Below are 10,014 nucleotides of genomic sequence, written 5' to 3'. Positions count from 1 at the left end.
GACCATAAAAGATATCTCTCATATAAATAGAACAACCATTATTCTCGAATTTAAATGAGTAGCCATCTCCTATTAAACGAGATCCAGATACAATGTTCATGCTTAAAGCTGGCACTAGATAACAATTATTGAGGTTTAAAACTAATCCCGTAGGTAAATGTAGAGGTAGCGTGCCGACGGTGATCACATTGACCTTGGAACCATTCCCGACGCGCATCATCACCTCGTCCTTCGCCAGTCTCCTCTTATTCTGCAGCTCCTGTTTTGAGTTACAAATATGAGCAACCGCACCGGTATCAGATACCCAGGAGCTACTACGAGTACTGGTAAGGTACACATCAATAACATGTATATCATATATACCTTTGCTGTTGCCGGCCTTCTTATCCGCTAAGTACTTGGGGCAGTTCCGCTTCCAGTGATCGTTCCCCTTGCAATAAAAGCACTCAGTCTCAGGTTTGGGTCCGTGCTTTGGCTTCTTCCCGGCAACTGGTTTACCGGGCGCGGCAACTCCCGTGCCGTCCTTCTTGAAGTTCTTCTTACCCTTGCCTTTCTTGAAACTAGTGGTTTTATTGACCATCAACACTTGATGTTCCTTTTTGATTTCTACATCTGCTGATTTCAGCATTGAAAATACTTCAGGAATAGTTTTCGCCATCCCCTGCATATTGTAGTTCATCATAAAGCTCTTGTAGCTAGGTGGGAGCGACTGAAGGATTCTATCAATGACCGCCTCATCCGGGAGGTTAATGTCCACCTGGCACAAGCGGTTGTGCAACCTAGACATTTTGAGTATGTGCTCGCTGTCGAAACTATTTTTCTCCATCTTACAACTGTAGAACTTGTCGGAGACTTCATATCTCTCGACCCGGGCATGAGCTTGGAAAACCATTTTCAGCTCTTGGAACATCTCATATGCTCCGTGTTGCTCAAAACGCTTTTGGAGCCCCGGTTCTAAGCTGTAAAGCAGGCCGCACTGAACGAGGGAGTAATCATCAACACGCGACTGCCAAGCGTTCATGACGTCTTGGTTCGCTGGGGCGGGTGCTTCACCTAGCGGTGCTTCTAGGACATATGCTTTCTTGGCAGCTATGAGGATGATCCTCAGGTTTCGGACCCAGTCCGTATAGTTGCTGCCATCATCTTTCAGCTTGGTTTTCTCTAGGAACACGTTGAAGTTGAGGTTGACATGAGCGTGGGCCATTTGATCTACAAGACATTTTGCAAAGGTTTTAGACTAAGTTCATGACAATTAAGTTCATCTAATCAAATTATTTAATGAACTCCCACTCAGATAGACATCCCTCTAGTCATCTAAGTGATACATGATCCGAGTCAACTAGACCGTGTCCGATCATCACGTGACACGGACTAGTCATCATCGGTGAACATCTCCATGTTGATCGTATCTTCTACATGACTCATGTTCGACCTTTCGGTCTCTTGTGTTCCGAGGCAATGTCTGTACATGCTAGGCTCGTCAAGTCAACCTAAGTGTTTTGCATGTGTAAATCTGGCTTACACCCGTTGTATGTGAACGTTAGGATCGATCACACCCGATCATCACGTGGTGCTTCAAAACAACGAACTTTCGCAATGGCGCACAGTTAGGGGGAACACTTTCTTGAAATTGTTATGAGGGATCATCTTATTTACTATCGTCGTTCTAAGCAAATAAGATGCAAAAACATGATAAACATCACATGCAATCAAATAGTGACATGATATGGCCAATATCATTTTGCTCCTTTGATCTCCATCTTCGGGGCACCATGATCATCATCGTCACCGGCATGACACCATGATCTCCATCATCATGATCTCCATCATCGTGTCTCCATGAAGTTGTTCGCCAACTATTACTTCTACTACTATGGCTAACGGTTTAGCAAAGAAGTAAAGTAATTACATGGTGTTATTCAGTGACACGCAGGTCATACAATAAATAAAGACAACTCCTATGGCTCCTGCCAGTTGTCATACTCATCGACATGCAAGTTGTGATTCCTATTACAAGAACATGATCAATCTCATACATCACATATATTTCATTCATCACATCCTTTTGGCCATATCACATCACAAGGCATATGCTGCAAAAACAAGTTAGACGTCCTCTAATTGTTGTTGTAAGTTTTTACGTGGCTGCTATAGGGTTCTAGCAAGAATGATTCTTACCTATGCCAAAACCACAATGTGATATGCCAATTTCTATTTACCCTTCATAAGGACCCTTTTCATCGAATGCGATCCGACTAAAGTGGGAGAGACAGACACCCGCTAGCCACCTTATGCAACTAGTGCATGTCAGTCGGTGGAACATGTCTCACGTAAGCGTATGTGTAAGGTCGGTCCGGTCTGCTTCATCCCACGATGTCGTCGAAACAATATAAGACTAATAGTGGCAAGTAAATTGACAAAATCTACGCCCACAACAAAATTGTGTTCTACTCATGCATAGAAACTACGCATAGACCTAGCTCTGATACCACTATTGAAGATCGTTGCAGAAAATAAAAAAATTCTACGCATCACCAAGATCAATCTATGGAGTCATCTAACAATGAGAGAGAGGAGTGCATCTACATACCCTTGTAGATCGCGAGCGGAAGCATTCAAGAGAACAGGGTTGATGGAGTCGTACTCGTCGTGATCCAAATCACCGATGATCCTAGCGCCGAACGGACGGCACCTCCGCGTTCAACACACGTGTGGTTGGGAGAGACGTCTCCTCCTTCTTGATCCAGCAAGGGGGAAGGAGAGGTTGATGGAGATCCAGCAGCACAACGGCGTGGTGGTGGAAGTAGCGGGGATCTCGGCAGGGCTTCGCTAAGCTCAGCGAGAGGGAGAGGTGTTACGGGGGGAAGAGGGAGGCGCCAGGGGCTTTGGTGCGCAGCCCTCCCCCCTCTTTATATAGGGGCCCTGGGGGGGCACCGGCCCCCTAGAGATCCAATATCAAGGGGGGGGCGGCCAAAGGGGGGGACTTGCCCCCCAAGTCAGGTGGGGCGCCCCCACCCCAGGGTTTCCAACCCTAGGCGCAGGGGGAGGCCCAAGGGGGTGCACCAGCCCACCAGGGGCTGGTTCCCTTCCCACTTCAGCCCATGGGGCCCTTTGGGATAGGTGGCCCCACCCGGTGGACCCCCGGGACCCTTCCGGTGGTCCCGGTACAATACTAGTGACCCCTGAAACTTTCCCGGTGGCCGAAACTAGACTTCCTATATACAAATCTTCACCTCCGGACCATTACGGAACTCCTCGTGATGTCCGGGATCTCATCCGGGACTCCGAACAACTTTCGGGTTACCGCATACTAATATCTCTACAACCCTAGCGTCACCGAACCTTAAGTGTGTAGACCCTATGGGTTCGAGAGACACGTGGACATGACCGAGACGACTCTCCGGTCAATAACCAATAGCGGGATCTGGATACCCATGTTGGCTCCCACATGCTCCTCGATGATCTCATCGGATGAACCACGATGTCGAGGATTCAAGTAATCCCGTATTCAATTCCCTTTGTCAATCGGTACGTTACTTGCCCGAGATTCGATCGTCGGTATCCCAATACCTCGTTCAATCTCGTTACCGGCAAGTCACTTTACTCGTTGCTTAATGCATGATCCCGTGACCAACTACTTGGTCACATTGAGCTCGTTATGATGATGCATTACCGAGTGGGCCCAGAGATACCTCTCCGTCATACGGAGTGACAAATCCCAGTCTCGATTCGTATAAACCCAATAGAGACTTTCGGAGATACCTGTAGTGTACCTTTATAGTCACCCAGTTACGTTGTGACGTTTGGTACACCCAAAACACTCCTACGGTATCTGGGAGTTACAAAATCTCATGGTCTAAGAAACTGATACTTGACATTAGAAAAGCTTTAGCAAACGAACTACACGATCTTGTGTTGTGCTTAGGATTGGGTCTTGTCCATCACATCATTCTCCTAATGATGTGATCCCGTTATCAATGACATCCAATGTCCATAGTCAGGAAACCACGACTATCTATTGATCAACGAGCTAGTCAACTAGAGGCTCACTAGGGACATGTTGTGGTCTATGTATTCACACATGTATCACTGTTTCCGTTTAATACAATTATAGCATGAACAATAGACAATTATCATGAACAAGGAAATATAATAATAATCATTTTATTATTGCCTCTAGGGCATATTTCCAACATAAATCCCTTCAAATATTTCACGATGTCATGCGAGAAATAACATGATATGTGGTGTTTGAAAGATCGTGGATGTCGCCTAGAGGGGGGTGAATATGTGCTTTAAAATAATTACGGGTTAGGCTTGAACAAATATGGAATAAAACTATAATTTAATTTGTTAAGCACAAAAACTAAATCAACTAAGGCTCACCTATGTGCACCAACAACTTATGCTAAGCAAGATAAACAAGTAAGTGATAGCAAGAATCATTGGAGGGATTGAGAGATAGCAAGCTCGAAGAAAGTTAACAAAGGGGGAAGAACACGAGCTCAAAGGATTAGATGCAATGGGGGAAGAAGACCCCCTTTTATAGGCCCTCCCAAATCCACTTGTTATGCACTTAGACCGCGCACAAGCGGTAGTACCGCTCGGGCGAGCGGTACTTCCGCTGGGACGGTAGTTTCAGCCATAACGTGCAACTGAGAAACTCAAGGAGGCGGTAGTGCCGCCGGAGTGGTACTACCACTAGGTGTTGCGTGTACATGTGAAACCGTGGTAGTAGAGTAGGGCACGCGGTACTACCGCATGGAGCGGTACTACCGCCCACTACTGCCGCTCTGCTTTCAGGCAGAGGAAAAACATATCCAGAGGCTAAAATATATGCGAAGGTTCCTGCAGTAGTAAAAGGCCAGATGTACCGTGCACTACTACCGCTTGGCTACCGCAGAGGTGAAAAAGTATCCATAGGCCCAAGAATAAGCGGAAGTGCCTGCGACACTGGAACCGCGGAAGTACCACGCAAGCGGTACTACCACTGCCCAGGGCAGTACTTCCCCTAGTGAGCTTCAAAGTAGCCCAAGCAAACAGATGGATACAATAAACTCTAAACTGCCATAATTTCTGCAAATGAGCTCCGAAATGAGCAAACTCAAGCTTGTTGGATAGTAAGAAGAGGCAGTAGAAAAATGTCAAAGATATAGAGATGTGAAACCTCTATGAGTGAAGAACCGGCAAAAACCCCAACATCGAAAACATCATAGAAGATGCATGTGAACTCCATTTTCGATGAATTAGAGCTTGTCATGAAGATGACCATAATCTCCAAATCTCACAAGGAGAAACACCAAAAGAGAACCAATAAAGATGATGTAAGGATGCATTGGTTTGAGCTCTCTATAAACGATACGATCAAGCTGCCAACTGGGAGCCCCCCTTGATAGTATGGCAATCGATCCTATAACCGGTCTCCCAACTACCACCATGAGACTGGTTAAATAGAAAACCTATCAAGGGCAAACCTCTGCCTTACACAAAGTCCACTTGAGCAAGCTGATGACGATCTTGACTTCCTCAAGTTGGACCACCTTTCTTGACTGTGTTGGTTCAATGAAGACTAGTTGATTGCTCCCCATACTCCACTATGGGTGAGCCACTCTTCGGCACATCTTCACAAGTCCATTGTCACCACAATGGACGATAAGCTTCAAGCAGGATCTCTTCGTGATGCTCCACTTGAACTTGCGCACCGCAACCTTGATGACGACCACCACTTGATGTCATCCTACATAGGTTGTATGATATCTTCCTCTTGATGCAAGTCAATGGAAACATACCATACCATGGGATCACTTGATCCCTCTCGGTATATCTTGTAAACTTTGTGTGTTGATCAACTTGATTCACTCTTTGACTTAGTCTTGATCAACCTTATATCCTGTCTTCGGACAACACATAAAATCCTTGAAACCAACACATGGACTTCAAGAAATGTCTATGGACAAATCCTTTAAATATAACTCAAGGCAACCATTAGTCCATAGATATTGTCATCAATTACCAAAACCAAACATGGAGGCACCGCATGTTCTTTCAGTCTCCCCCATTTTGGTAATTGATGACAATCACTTTCAAGAGAAAAAGGAGAGTAGCAGGACTCAAACTCAGGTCTCCCTTTTGAGCACTCTAGCCACTCGGCCACCCGTGTGCACACTGGCGGAGCTTCAAAGAAAAAAATCTGGGTGGGCCAGGTCTTGTATCTCGACCAAAAATTTCAAATTCTCAACAAAGTGCTATAGACGACAGCCTATAGGAAAATTGGTATATAAATGAGAACTTTTGGGGGGAATGAATATTACATGTGTGATTCAACAGCCAGCAATGTTCATTTGTCTGGGTTTCAGATTTTTGTTTCCTTACTGCTGGAGCGACTCGAACTGTGCCGTGAGATGTTGGCTGCATGTGTGTCGCACGATGCTCCCTTGCTGGCTATAGCTGGCCAAACGGGCCTAGCTACCTGGGTCGGCCCGATAGCACGCAGTCACGGCACGACCCAGGCTAAACGGGTCAGGCCCGACATGCGGCATGCCAGGGGTGGTGATTGGGCTTGGAGGCTGGGCACACGGACCGGCACGGCACAACCCGTTTATTATTATTATTATTATTATTATTATTATTATTATTATTATTATTATTATTATTGTTGTTGTTGTTGTTATTGTTATTATTATTTTATTTCTATTTTTCAAAATATATAGCCTACATAATCAGCCTAATAGGCATAAAATGGGCCAAATACAGACCATAAGGCCGAATTGTAAACAGGTTGGCGTGCTAAACAGCCCAGCAGGCCGTCCCGATTAGCTAAGCGGCAGTGCCTGGGCCTATAGGCGCAACACGTGGGCTGGCATGACACGCCCGCTTACTAATCGTGCTCCATGGGCCATGCCGTGCCTGGCCCAATTAGCATGGGTCGGTCCGTGTCGTGCCGGCTCGACCCGTTTGGCTAGCTCTGCTGCTGGCGGCTGCTCCCTACCTCACAACCCGGTGGTAAAAAAATAGTGCCACTACATGCTCGTGAGTTCATGTGAGGAGGGCTTGGATTGATCGTCTAAAGGGATGTGGTGCTTGGTGGTTAGTGGGCTGCAGGTGGTGAGCAGAACCGGGTTCCCAAGCATAGTAAAAAAGGTTCATAAATCCTGGGTGGGCCATGGCCCAGTTCAGCCCTAAGGATGCTTCGCCCGTGCGTGTGAATGTGATATTCAAGGGGGGGAAACGCTTTGTAACAGTAGTCTGATCCCACGCCTCGTGTCAGACATCTCTCCCTCCGTTGGATTTTGGAAAAAGATCCAACGCCTTGCAAGCTGGCTATATAAACCTATCACCACCACATTATCATGACCACGACCTAGCTAGGGTAACCACCACAGCCGCCATCCAGAAATCCAATGCCTATCGCCACCGCCGCCTCTGGAAATCAAGGACGACGAGCATCTCGTTGGCGAGTACGTTGACGGGCAGCAGCTCCTTGTCGATGTCGATGGGACGAGCCCGTTGTCGATGGGGAGAGGCGGCTAATTTTCCACGACGGTGTGCCGTGATCTGCCAAGACGGTGATTCTCAATGGCGCCGCGATCTTGATCCGCCAAGATCGACAAGAACGGAAGTACGCATGGGCCGACGATCGTGAGCGAGAGTTTGATGGTCGATCCCTTGGCACGGCTGTTGAGATCAATCATCTCAGCATATCGATCTACCACACGTCGTCACTCTCCATAGCGCCGGCAACGACCATCACCTAATTGTAGTCGTCGCAATTGTCGTCATCGTTCCAATCCCTCTACACCATCTCTCTGATGCTTCCTGCCATCGACACCACCGGTTCCTCGATGTATCATGCTATGCACCTGAGAGTGTGGATGTCGTTTTCATTGTCACAAATGCAACACCTGCTTCGGCATCATATGTTGCATGTTTCCAACTTACGTATATAATATGTCGCCATGTATCTATGTTATTGATTCATTCTTTTACAATCAAGGTTCAATGCACCAGTAGTACTTTTGCTCAAGCTTCAACAAGCGTTTCCATTGGCTCACAAACACATAAAATGCATCAATATCACATTTGACATGTTTCGACCATCATGAAATTGTGCTTCGAAATATAACCACAAATGCTTAATAGCAAAAACTATGAAGCATGGTTTGTAGTCCCGGAAGCACGTTTTATGTTAGTACGATGGAAACAAACATGGAGCATGGTTTGTAGTGCCGGAAGCATGTTTATCTTACAATGGAAACAAATATGGAATGAAAGGAAGCACGTGATTCTAGGGACCCAGAGTAAAAATCATAAATATATGAAAGCAACATGACTATGATGGTTAAAGAAAGTTGTGAATATACTGGAAAAAAAATGAAATTCTCACTGCTTTAGATAGAAGCAAAATTTAGTTGCGTTGGAAGCAACGCAGACAAATAGCAGAAACAAAATATACAGGAAATCATTGTGCTAAAATAATTTATCAATTTCCCTAAAATCTACTATCCATAATTACTTTCAATAATCAGCAATTGTGAGTGATTACCGGAAGCAATCAATGGGTCAAACCCCACATTCGGTGGTTTGTTTCAAATTTGGAACCCTTCCACGTTTTGTGGGTTGCATGCAACCATGCATCATCCACCACTCATTTAGTTTACATCCAGTGGCTTACCACTAGTATGATAGATAGGAATCATCAGTAGTCTGATGCCCATTTAGTTCAAGGGGGTAGCTTTATATGAGACGGCAGCTGATGTAGTAAACCGAACCGTTTTCACTTATAGGTGTCATTTGGTGCAATATATTGCAACAGCGCAATTCTGATGACATACCGCTAGAAGCAATGTCTCTTTTATTATAGGTAGATATTTGTGCTATATGTTGGGCAACGTGATGTTGCATGAATACGAGGATTTTACATATGGGGATGTGTTTGTCTGAAAAGATAAATGAGGGGTCGGTTGGCATTGTCCGTGGCCGCGTCCGCACGTCGACTGTAGGTGCTCGCATGGCGTGCATCCTCCATCCCGACGTTGTGAGCAAGAGAGCAGGCAATGTCAGCGTGATTTCCACCGGGAGCAGTCTGTCCAGCATGTCCGCCTAGCGACAAGCCGGCAACACAGGTCGAGGGTACACGATCATAGTCGGCTACATACGGGGAGACAAAGTCTTCCATGAATCCAATATTTTCATGTAGACCAAGTCTTTCGTAGCCTTCTGATTATATGCCATGTGCCGCCCGATGTGGCCCAGGTCGGAACCGATAAATAGGGCCCAAGCCTGGACCACGAGGGCGGGAGTCGACATGATGCGACGCTCCTTAGCCGGGACACCATCAAAATGTTTGCCACATGGACGGGCAATTTTTCCACCAAGCAGGTGAAGGAGGATATGTGCAAACTTTTCATGGATGTGCAGAGGATGGAGTTCGACCGGGAGATACGAAAAATAAGTTGAACATTGAGAGAGAGAGAGAGTTCATGTGAGGAGGGCTTGGATTGATCGTCTAAAGGTATGTGGTTCTTGGTGGTTAGTGGGCTGCAGAGTGATGAGCAAGACTGGGTTCCCAAGCATAGTAAAAAAAGATTCATAAATCCTGGGTGGGCCACGGCCCTGTTCGGCCCTAAGGATGCTCCATTCGTGCGTGTGCATCGAGAAATAAGGGATGCGGTCATTCCCGGGCGCTCCCAGCGATTTAGGCTTCCTGACCGTTGGATCTGGCGGCTTGATGCGATCTGGGCCGTCGGATCCAGCCCTGGAATGACCTCGTCCATCGGATAAAAAAAAGTTACTGTTGCAATGAACAGTTTCACCCCACTCGTGCCACTGCGCGTAAATAGCCAGCCCCGCCGGGGGCATTTTCGTCATTTCACTCGCACGTGGTATAAAAGGCGCCGGCCCGCGTGGAGATGACCTAGCCGCTCCCCAGCCCGCACTCGCGCCCCCTCCCTCCTCCTCGCCGCCCCGCCCGCATCGCCCCGCCCTCTCCTCTCCCTCTCCCTCCCTCAGTCCTCG

Source organism: Triticum dicoccoides, chromosome 5B, assembly GCF_002162155.2.
Source record: "Triticum dicoccoides isolate Atlit2015 ecotype Zavitan chromosome 5B, WEW_v2.0, whole genome shotgun sequence".
In the NCBI taxonomy this organism is placed as follows: domain Eukaryota; kingdom Viridiplantae; phylum Streptophyta; class Magnoliopsida; order Poales; family Poaceae; genus Triticum; species Triticum dicoccoides.
The sequence above is the reverse complement of the archived record's forward strand: the minus strand, read 5'-3'. Positions refer to the sequence as shown.